This window comes from Panulirus ornatus, chromosome 68, assembly GCF_036320965.1.
Source record: "Panulirus ornatus isolate Po-2019 chromosome 68, ASM3632096v1, whole genome shotgun sequence".
NCBI lineage: Eukaryota > Metazoa > Arthropoda > Malacostraca > Decapoda > Palinuridae > Panulirus > Panulirus ornatus.
In genome coordinates, this window is record NC_092291.1 from 911617 (window position 1) to 921253 (window position 9637).

General features: G+C 38.8%; 1 non-coding gene across 1 annotated transcript; it reads right to left on the reverse strand.

The window, feature by feature from the left end:
* Positions 1 to 6589: 6589 nt before the first annotated feature.
* TRNAV-UAC (transfer RNA valine (anticodon UAC)) lies at positions 6590 to 6661 on the reverse strand. Its single transcript has one exon. It is a non-coding gene; the product is annotated as a tRNA-Val (tRNA).
* Between the last annotated feature and the right edge of the window lie 2976 nt (positions 6662 to 9637).

Sequence of the window (9637 nt, forward strand, 5' to 3'; positions counted from 1 at the left end):
TCCTTGCACGACTTTCACCCTCCTGCATGTTCAGGCCCCAGTCACCCAAAATCTTTTTCACTCCATCTTTCCACCTCCAATTTGGTCTCCCACGTCTCTTCGTTCCCTCCACCTCTGACACATATATCCTCTTGGTCAATCTTTCCTCACTGATTCTCTCCATGTGCCCAAACCATTTCAAAACACCCTCTTCTGCCCTCTCAACCACACTCTTTTCATTACCACACATCTCTCTTATCCTGTTATTACTTACTCGATCAAACCACCTCACACCACATATTGTCCTCAAACATCTCATTTCCAGCACATCCACCCTCCTGCGCACAACTCTATCCATAGCCCACGCTATATATATATATATATATATATATATATATATATATATATATATATATATATATATATATATATATATATATATATATGTATATATATATCAGCCACCAGCGCTGTATCATCAGCGAACAACAACTGACTCACTTCCCAAGCTCTCTCATCCCCAACAGACTTCATACTTGCCCCTCTTTCCAAGAAAGTTAAGAGTAAATGTGAATAAGAGCAAGGTTATTAGGTACAGTAGGGTTGAGGGTCAAGTCAATTGGGAGGTGAGTTTGAATGGAGAAAAACTGGAGGAAGTGAAGTGTTTTAGATATCTGGGAGTGGATCTGGCAGCGGATGGAACCATGGAAGCGGAAGTGGATCATAGGGTGGGGGAGGGGGCGAAAATTCTGGGGGCCTTGAAGAATGTGTGGAAGTCGAGAACATTATCTCGGAAAGCAAAAATGGGTATGTTTGAAGGAATAGTGGTTCCAACAATGTTGTATGGTTGCGAGGCGTGGGCTATGGATAGAGTTGTGCGCAGGAGGATGGATGTGCTGGAAATGAGATGTTTGAGGACAATGTGTGGTGTGAGGTGGTTTGATCGAGTGAGTAACGTAAGGGTAAGAGAGATGTGTGGAAATAAAAAGAGCGTGGTTGAGAGAGCAGAAGAGTGTGTTTTGAAGTGGTTTGGGCACATGGAGAGGATGAGTGAGGAAAGATTGACCAAGAGGATATATGTGTCGGAGGTGGAGGGAACGAGGAGAAGAGGGAGACCAAATTGGAGGTGGAAAGATGGTGTGAAAAAGATTTTGTGTGATCGGGGCCTGAACATGCAGGAGTGTGAAAGGAGGGCAAGGAATAGAGTGAATTGGAGCGATGTGGTATACCGGGGTTGACGTGCTGTCAGTGGATTGAATCAAGGCATGTGAAGCGTCTGGGGTAAACCATGGAAAGCTGTGTAGGTATGTATATTTGCGTGTTTGGACGTTTGTATATACATGTGTTTGGGGGGGGGGTTGGGCCATTTCTTTCGTCTGTTTCCTTGCGCTACCTCGCAAACGCGGGAGACAGCGACAAAGTATAAAAAAAATATATATATATATATATATATATATATATATATATATATATATATATATATATATATATATATATATATATATATATATAACCTCCCCTCTCGTTTTTTTTTAATTTTCCAAAAGAAGGAACAGAGAATTGGGCCAGGTGAGGGTATTTCCCTCAAAGGCCCAGTCCTCTGTTCTGAACGCTACCTCGCTAATGCGGGAAATGGCGAATAGTTTGAAAGAAAAAGATATATATATATATATATATATATATATATATATATATATATATATATATATATATATATATATATATATATATATATATATATCAACAAAACCCCATAATCCACTTTACAAGGCAAACAAGAAATTCAGAAGTTTGGTTACATTGAATCTCATAATATCGAATATTTTGATCAGAATGAGAGAGAGAGAGAGAGAGAGAGAGAGAGAGAGAGAGAGAGAGAGAGAGAGAGAGAGAGAGAGAGAGAGAGAGAGAGAGAGAGAGAGAGAGAGAGAGAGAGGGGAAAAAGGAAGGTAATAAATTCACAGCACACAGGAAAGCTGCTCAGTCGTGGTTATCTCACATGTTTTCACTAACATCGAGAGTTAAGTAGTACAAATGCCATTTCTAAATGCTTGGGACACTTCAATTTTTCTTGATTGAAAACATACAACTGAACCAAGTCAGTCTTATAAAGTTAAAACTACTAATGATATTAAAATAACGTGCAAATTTATGATGGACGACCAAAAATGGGCCTTGATGCCCAGGCTAAGATTATTTATCGTTGTCCATGATAGCTAGGCTAAGATCATTTATCGTTGTCCATGATAGCTAGGCTATCATTGATCGTCCATGATAGCTAGGCTAAGATCATTTATCGTTGTCGATGATAGCTAGGCTAAGATCATTTATCGTTGTCTATGATAGCTAGGCTAAGATCATTTATCGTTGTCTATGATACAATCTGGGCCCAGCCCGAGCTGTAGGGGATAGAAGACCTCCAAGATAACACTAGCCAGACTCTAAGAACATTTAAGATCATAAGAACATTATCCAGTTGTCTTTTACTTATCAGGAAATACGTTAGTATGCAACTCTTAGCTGATAAGAGATGTTTTATCTCTTATCACCCAGAACTCACCACGAGGAGGTGGTTGCATGTCGAGTTCCATAATTTTTTCCCGTTTTAAACAAATATTTTAATTTCCTCTAAAATAAAGGTCTTCCCCGTTTTAAGATATGTAAAAATAATAATTTCCTCTAAAACAAAGTTCTTATTGTGAGGTAGATAGTTGAGGAAGGGCACCTCATTTCCTGCCCTTCCTCTGGTTCCGTTGGCCCCCTCCTCTGGTACGCCTCCGGCGGACTGACCTCATCACCTTCTTCAGCTCACCAATAATAAGTGGCAGAGCTGGTCTCTCTGAGGGGTCGCTGTGGGTCGCTGTTTGGTAAAGATCCTGGAGGCTTTCCCGCACACCCTGCTTCCTGACCAGGATGGACACGTGCCTCATTAGATGCCCAAAAGAGAAGACGTCACTGGCTGGGGAGACCGGCTTGCGCTCCCTGACCTCAGGGGCCAACCACAGGTCAGGAACATTGTACTCAACGCAGCTTCCCTTCTTAACGCTCAAGCCGAAGTCGATGATGTGAAACTCTGGCTTCTCACCCATCGTCACCGTCACATTCTCGACCTTGACGTCATTATGGACAATGTTTTTCTTATGGATTTCCATCAGCCGACGAGCGACCATGATGGCGGATTCGACCAGTTCCTCGTCCGACCGACATGTTCTCATGAACTTATCATAAGGCTGGCCAGTGTGGCTTAAGATGATCAATGGGGGGTTGCGGCACACTGCTCGAAGTAGAGGGGCTCCTCCAGCCCCAGCCAGTCTCCTGTGAATGTCGGCTTCATCCATAAGACTTTTCCAACTCACTCCGTCCAGAAGGGTTTTGATGACGCAACACGATCCACGGAACAACACCGTTTCAATCTTGGCGTTGCCTCCCCGACCCACCTCTCTCATGACCACCAGGTCATTTACATCCTTCTGGGTCAACTTTACAACTGGAACGCTCATTTTGACTCCGGCCTGAGGTGCACTTACCAAATTTTCTTCTTGCCGGAGAGTGTGAGAGGAGATGTTGTCGGTACGGAGTCCCATCCTCAAATGATTACACTTCTCTCGCCGCCGGCCTTATATACCCCTGGGTCATGTGACGTCATATAACCAGATCTATCCAGATTAAATCCTATACAAATCCGGATATGTAGACGGATTCATTTAGTTTTGTTGCGATCATTATTTGATGAAATCTAAAGGTGTCGAAGAAATAGTCAGGATGGCCAATGGTGTTGAGAGTGTAGTGAAAATGGCTAGAGATGTTGAAGGATGTAAATAGTTTCGAAATACCAATACTTTTTGAATCAATGAATCATTATAAATACTAATAAGACAAAAAACACTTTGACGAAAATTTAGCCATTTTCCAGCATCGAAATAAAAGGATATGAGGTAAATGGCTTTTGGGAAATCATTGTTGAATAATAGTTACTTTCTGAGAACACACACACAAACCTAGAGAACATAGCATGAAATTAGGGCAATATTGTTCAAATATATTCAGAGAAGTAATTTCAAAGTTCATAGAAGAGTGGTTGATGAATGGAATAAGAAGAATGAGGTCATGGTTAAGGCAGACACCATACATAAATCTTACAAGTTGTATAATAGTACGGAATGTTCTAGAGATTTGGCCTGGCGAGTGTAGACCTCTCTCCTCACACAGTAAAAATAGGTAATTACACACTCACAGATTCAGAGGTTATCATGTTGATGGAGAGGTGAAAACTGAGGATTCAAATCAAAGAACAATAAGAAGCGTCATGATAAGATGAAAGAGGGAATTGGTAAATTGACAAATATAGTTTAATCTAAAACATGAACGGTAAATCACTTCGAGTGAAGAAAGTCAAGTGGAAAACATAGAAAATGAAAGACCAAAGAGAAGAATTTAGAACATCTGGGATAACATTTAATGTAGGAAACACGATCTCACCAAATGAGCTTTAGTTAACGCTTCATGTACAGTGTAAATATATATATATGTACTTATGTGTGTGTGTGTGTGTGTGTGTGTGTGTGTGTGTTTGTGCGTACGGATAAACTTTAATGCTGGCCGGGGTGTACTGGTGATGCCTTTGACCTAAAATGTAAGTTCAAGCCCGTAGGCTGACCCTGCACGTAGCTTGAATCCTTTTGTGTTCACTATAATCTTCTTTACTACATCTCCTCTCCTTAATCCCTTTATCTTCACTATGCAAGGCTTATTATAATCTTCACTACAACCTCATCTTCATATGACCTTATCTTGACCAAGTTGGTTTCAAGGAAGGCTTTAAATTTTACCCGCTCACACAAACAACGTACTTACACGGGGCCCCACGAGTGTAAAACTCCCTCCTAATACAGTGCAAATAGATGATTACACACACCTACACACCACCACCACCACTAACAATACACAGAGAAATAGCCTTTTCGGTTGGCTTTGGATCCGCCCTTGAACGTAGTTTGGAGGATTTGGGTGATCAGATCAATAAGGTTAAGTTCATTACTACCTCATATTCACTAACGTGTATCTTCACTACTAGCTTATTTTCACTAAATATATCTTCGCTATACCCTCTTCTTCACTACACCGTTATTTCTACCATACCATCATCACTGCACTCCCTGATGTTCACTAAAAGTAGTTCTTATCTTCACTACATAATCATTTTGAATAAACTTTACTCTTTAATAACCCTCATCTCTACTAAATTCGTATCTTCACTACATTCGTATCTTCATTACAACCTATCTTGACAATATCCTTATCATCACTATACTCTTCTTCACTACACTCTCATCTTAACATCATCCTTCTGTTTACCGAACTTAGTTCAAAGTCTGACTTGAACGTAGCTTTGGAAAGTTTGTTTCTCATTGTGTTGCCTCCTTAGTATCATTGTAAAGGCAATTGTCGCCACTCCCTAACTAAACCCTCATCGTCACTACACTTTCATCATTATCATTACTCCTTGATGTTCAATACAAAATTTTAACATATACATTTATCTTCACTACAGAATAATTTTCATTGCACCTTAATCTTCATTACTCCTTGTTTCAGCTACATCCGTATCTTCCATTCATTCTTATATCTTATATTAGTCAAATCTTTACAATATCTTTATGTCTTCTGTGTTCCGTCTTTTGAAAAATTGAAAATGAGAGGGAAGGATTTCCAGTCTCCCGCTACCTCCCCTTTTAGTCGCCTTGTACGCCACGCAGGGAATACGTGGCAAGTATACTTTCTTCCCTATCCCCAGGGATAACAGCATCTGGTGTTCCCAGACGGTCACCCATCCAAGTACTAACCAGACCCAACGTTGCTTAACTTCCCTGATCGGACGATATACATATACATGTATATATATATATATATATATATATATATATATATATATATATATATATATATATATATATATATATATATATATATATGTAAAACTGAAAACAATGAATTTGCCAAATAACAAAAATGGAAGCGCCGGGGTTTGAACCCGGGTCCTCTCGCATGCCAAGCAAGTGCTCTACCGCTGAGCTACGCCCCCAAGAACATATTTTTGGACTTAGTATTATATGAAGCACTGAGATTACCACGGCAAAATAGTGTTTGACCGACCGTTGCCGACTAGCCGGCAAAATAACCACAGGGTAAATCTCCATGTTGCTGTCGTGTTTTCCTCTCAATTTTCCACGAAGAAATGAGTTTTACTTTTTTATTGTCGTTGCAATAGACTGGAACTAAGCAATAGACTGGAACTAAGCAATAGACTGGAACTAAGCTGACCTGGTATGAGGTCAGAGCCCTCATTATCCTCCCTGCTAACTACCGGAAGCAGATTAAGTCGTTCCACAACCGATGTCCGGCCCATGTTAACTGATGTGTCCAGCAGTTGGAGGAGGATCGCCAGAAGCTTCTGGAAGATTTCAAGGACGTCTTGGTGGACCTGACCCTTTCAGATAAGGTCGAAAACCCCAATTTATTGTGAAGATCTTCACTATAACGTTGGACGAACATACTGAATGTTGCACACATGTGATGCGGACAAAATGAAAAAAGAAAAAGACAAAAATTATGTCTGGTGTGGGTCTCGAACCCACGACCTTGAGTGTGTAAGACTCACGCTCTACCACTGAGCTAACCAGACAATAGAAAATACGTCTGTTTCTTCAATTTGAATTAATGAAAATCTTTGCGAGGCAGCGTTTAGAAAAGAGTGATGTCTTTGACGAAATTTACTTGCTTGGCTCCTTCTTCTGTTCCTCATTATCGAAAGTAAACGTACTGAAGGATATGTGTATATATATATATATATATATATATATATATATATATATATATATATATATATATATATATATATATATATTTTTTTTTTTTTCATATTATTCACCATTTCCCGCATTAGCAAGGTAGCGTTAAGAACAGAGGACTGGGCCTTAGAGGGAATATCCTCACCTGGCCCCCTTCTCTGTTCCTTCTTTTGAAAAAAAAAAAAAAAGAAAAAAAAATGAGAGGGGAGGATTTCCAGCCCCCCGCTCCCTTCCCTTTTAGTCGCCTTCTACGACACGCAGGGAATACGTGGGAAGTATTCTTTCTCCCCTATCCCCAGGGATAATATATATATATATATATATATATATATATATATATATATATATATATATATATATATATATATATATATATAAATATATATATACATATATATATATATATATGTATATATATATACAGTGGATTGAATCAAGGCATGTGAAGCGTCTGGGGTAAACCATGGAAAGCTGTGTAGGTATGTATATTTGCGTGTGTGGACGTGTGTATGTACATGTGTATGGGGGGGGGGGGTTGGGCCATTTCTTTCGTCTGTTTCCTTGCGCTACCTCGCAAACGCGGGAGACAGCGACAAAGTATAAAAAAAAAAAAAAAAAAAAAAAAAAATATATATATATATATATATATATATATATATATATATATATATATATATATATACATATATATATTATCCCTGGGGATAGGGGAGAAAGAATACTTCCCACGTATTCCCTGCGTGTCGCAGAAAGCGAACTAAAAGGGAAGGGAGCGGGGGGCTGGAAATCCTCCCCTCTCGTATTTTTTTTTTTTTAATATTCCAGAGGAAGAAACAGAGAAGAGGGACGGGTGAGGATGTTTCCTCAGAGGCCCAGTCCTCTGTTCTTAACGCTACCTCGCTGACGCTGGAAATGGCGAATAGTATGAAAGAAAAAAGAATATATATATATATATATATATATATATATATATATAGAGTGAATTGGAGTCATGTGGTATACAGGGGTTGACGTGATGTCAGTGGATTGAAGCAAGGCATGTGAAGCGTCTGGGGTAAACCATGGAAAGCTGTGTAGGTATGTATATTTGCGTGTGTGGACGAGTGTATGTACATGTGTATGGGGGGGGGGGGGGGTTGGGCCATTTCTTTCGTCTGTTTCCTTGCGCTACCTCGCAAACGCGGGAGACAGCGACAAAGTATAAAAAAAAAAAAAAAAAAAAAAAAAAAAATATATATATATATATATATATATATATATATATATATATATATATATATATATATATATATATATTGGAAAGGATCACGATTTTGCATGTGATCAAGTATACTCTTATGAGTCCACTAGGAAAATAAACACGATAAGTTGCCAAGTGCACTTTCGTGTAATACTCACATCATCAAGGGAGACACAAGAGAGATATATAACACTCAATTGATATACAACGAAGAGACGTAGCTAGGGCGCCATATGGTAAACATGTGATTGTCCAAGACAGACAACAAGCGTATCATAAACTTATTATGTGGACAAGAAGGTGAATTGTTTACACATTTTATCAACATTAAAGTTATCCAATTTGTATAGACCATCACTAATATTAAGATTATAATTCTTTGTGTATTCAGTAATAGATGATTCAATGATATTTCTCGTGGTACTTGAGTTAGAGTTAATAACTGAGATGGCATTATTAACTCTAATTCCAGTACCACGAGAAATATCATTGAATCTTCTATTATTAAATACACAAAGAATTATAAACCTTGAGGAAGCAACATGGCGGTCAAAAATAAGCTGCACAAATGAAGTTTATGAATGGAATATCAGTGAGACGATCCAAATGACGAATGAATGAGAGCGTAGTCAACATACAATATAAAAGGACATATTATGAATGGCAGCCAGGCAAGTAACGGCCCAACTGAATGGAAGGATTTAAAAGTTCGCGTTATATGACGAATTTTGATAGATTATCCAAATTTCCATTCCAGTTATGAAACTTAATGGTTGTGTTCAGTTCTAGAGACAAAGTTTAAAGGTTTGTGTTTCAGAGATGAGCCACAAAGGATATCGTTAAATTAACTGACATAAAAATTTGTCAAGTTAAGCATTTTGCACAATAGCTGTAATTTGACAGAGTTAAAAGTTCGCAGTTTCATTACAATTCTAATTCAAAAGTTTGAGTTTCTATGATGGTTTGCACAAGCATAACGTACATTTAAGTTTTGTGTTTATATGACGTATCTTAAAGGACTCTTGTAAAATAACGCACCTGGAAGGTTTACGTTCAAATGATGGTGTTTAAATGTTTATTGATGAATGGCAGATTTAAATGGATAGATTTTAAGTTCGCGTTTTCATGAGCGACTTTAAACCTTGTGGTTGAATGTCACAGTTTAAATGTTGGTATGTACAATGTTGACCAGATGGCGGTAGTGTGTAGACACAGCCATACCAGGTCGTATTTATCATCATTAAAGTCACCTTCCTTACTTACTTATGGCGGCGATGAAATTCACTGGTTCTTGATTGTGCACCAATTAACCTATCAGATAATGGTACAATGTTTGCCTGGTGTTGCATATATCACGTCTGTTGTTGAAACACAAGAATGCCAGGTGACTTTGGGAGTGGATGATAATGTAAAGATCAATATAAATGTGGGAAATCTTGAACCGCCATCACCAGAACCCAAACACATGTTTGGATCTGGCGGGGGGAGGGACTTGCCTGTGACGTCACGATGCCCGCCTCCAGCCCAAAGACTATACACGAAAGATAGGAAAGTGGAGGGCTTAACCACA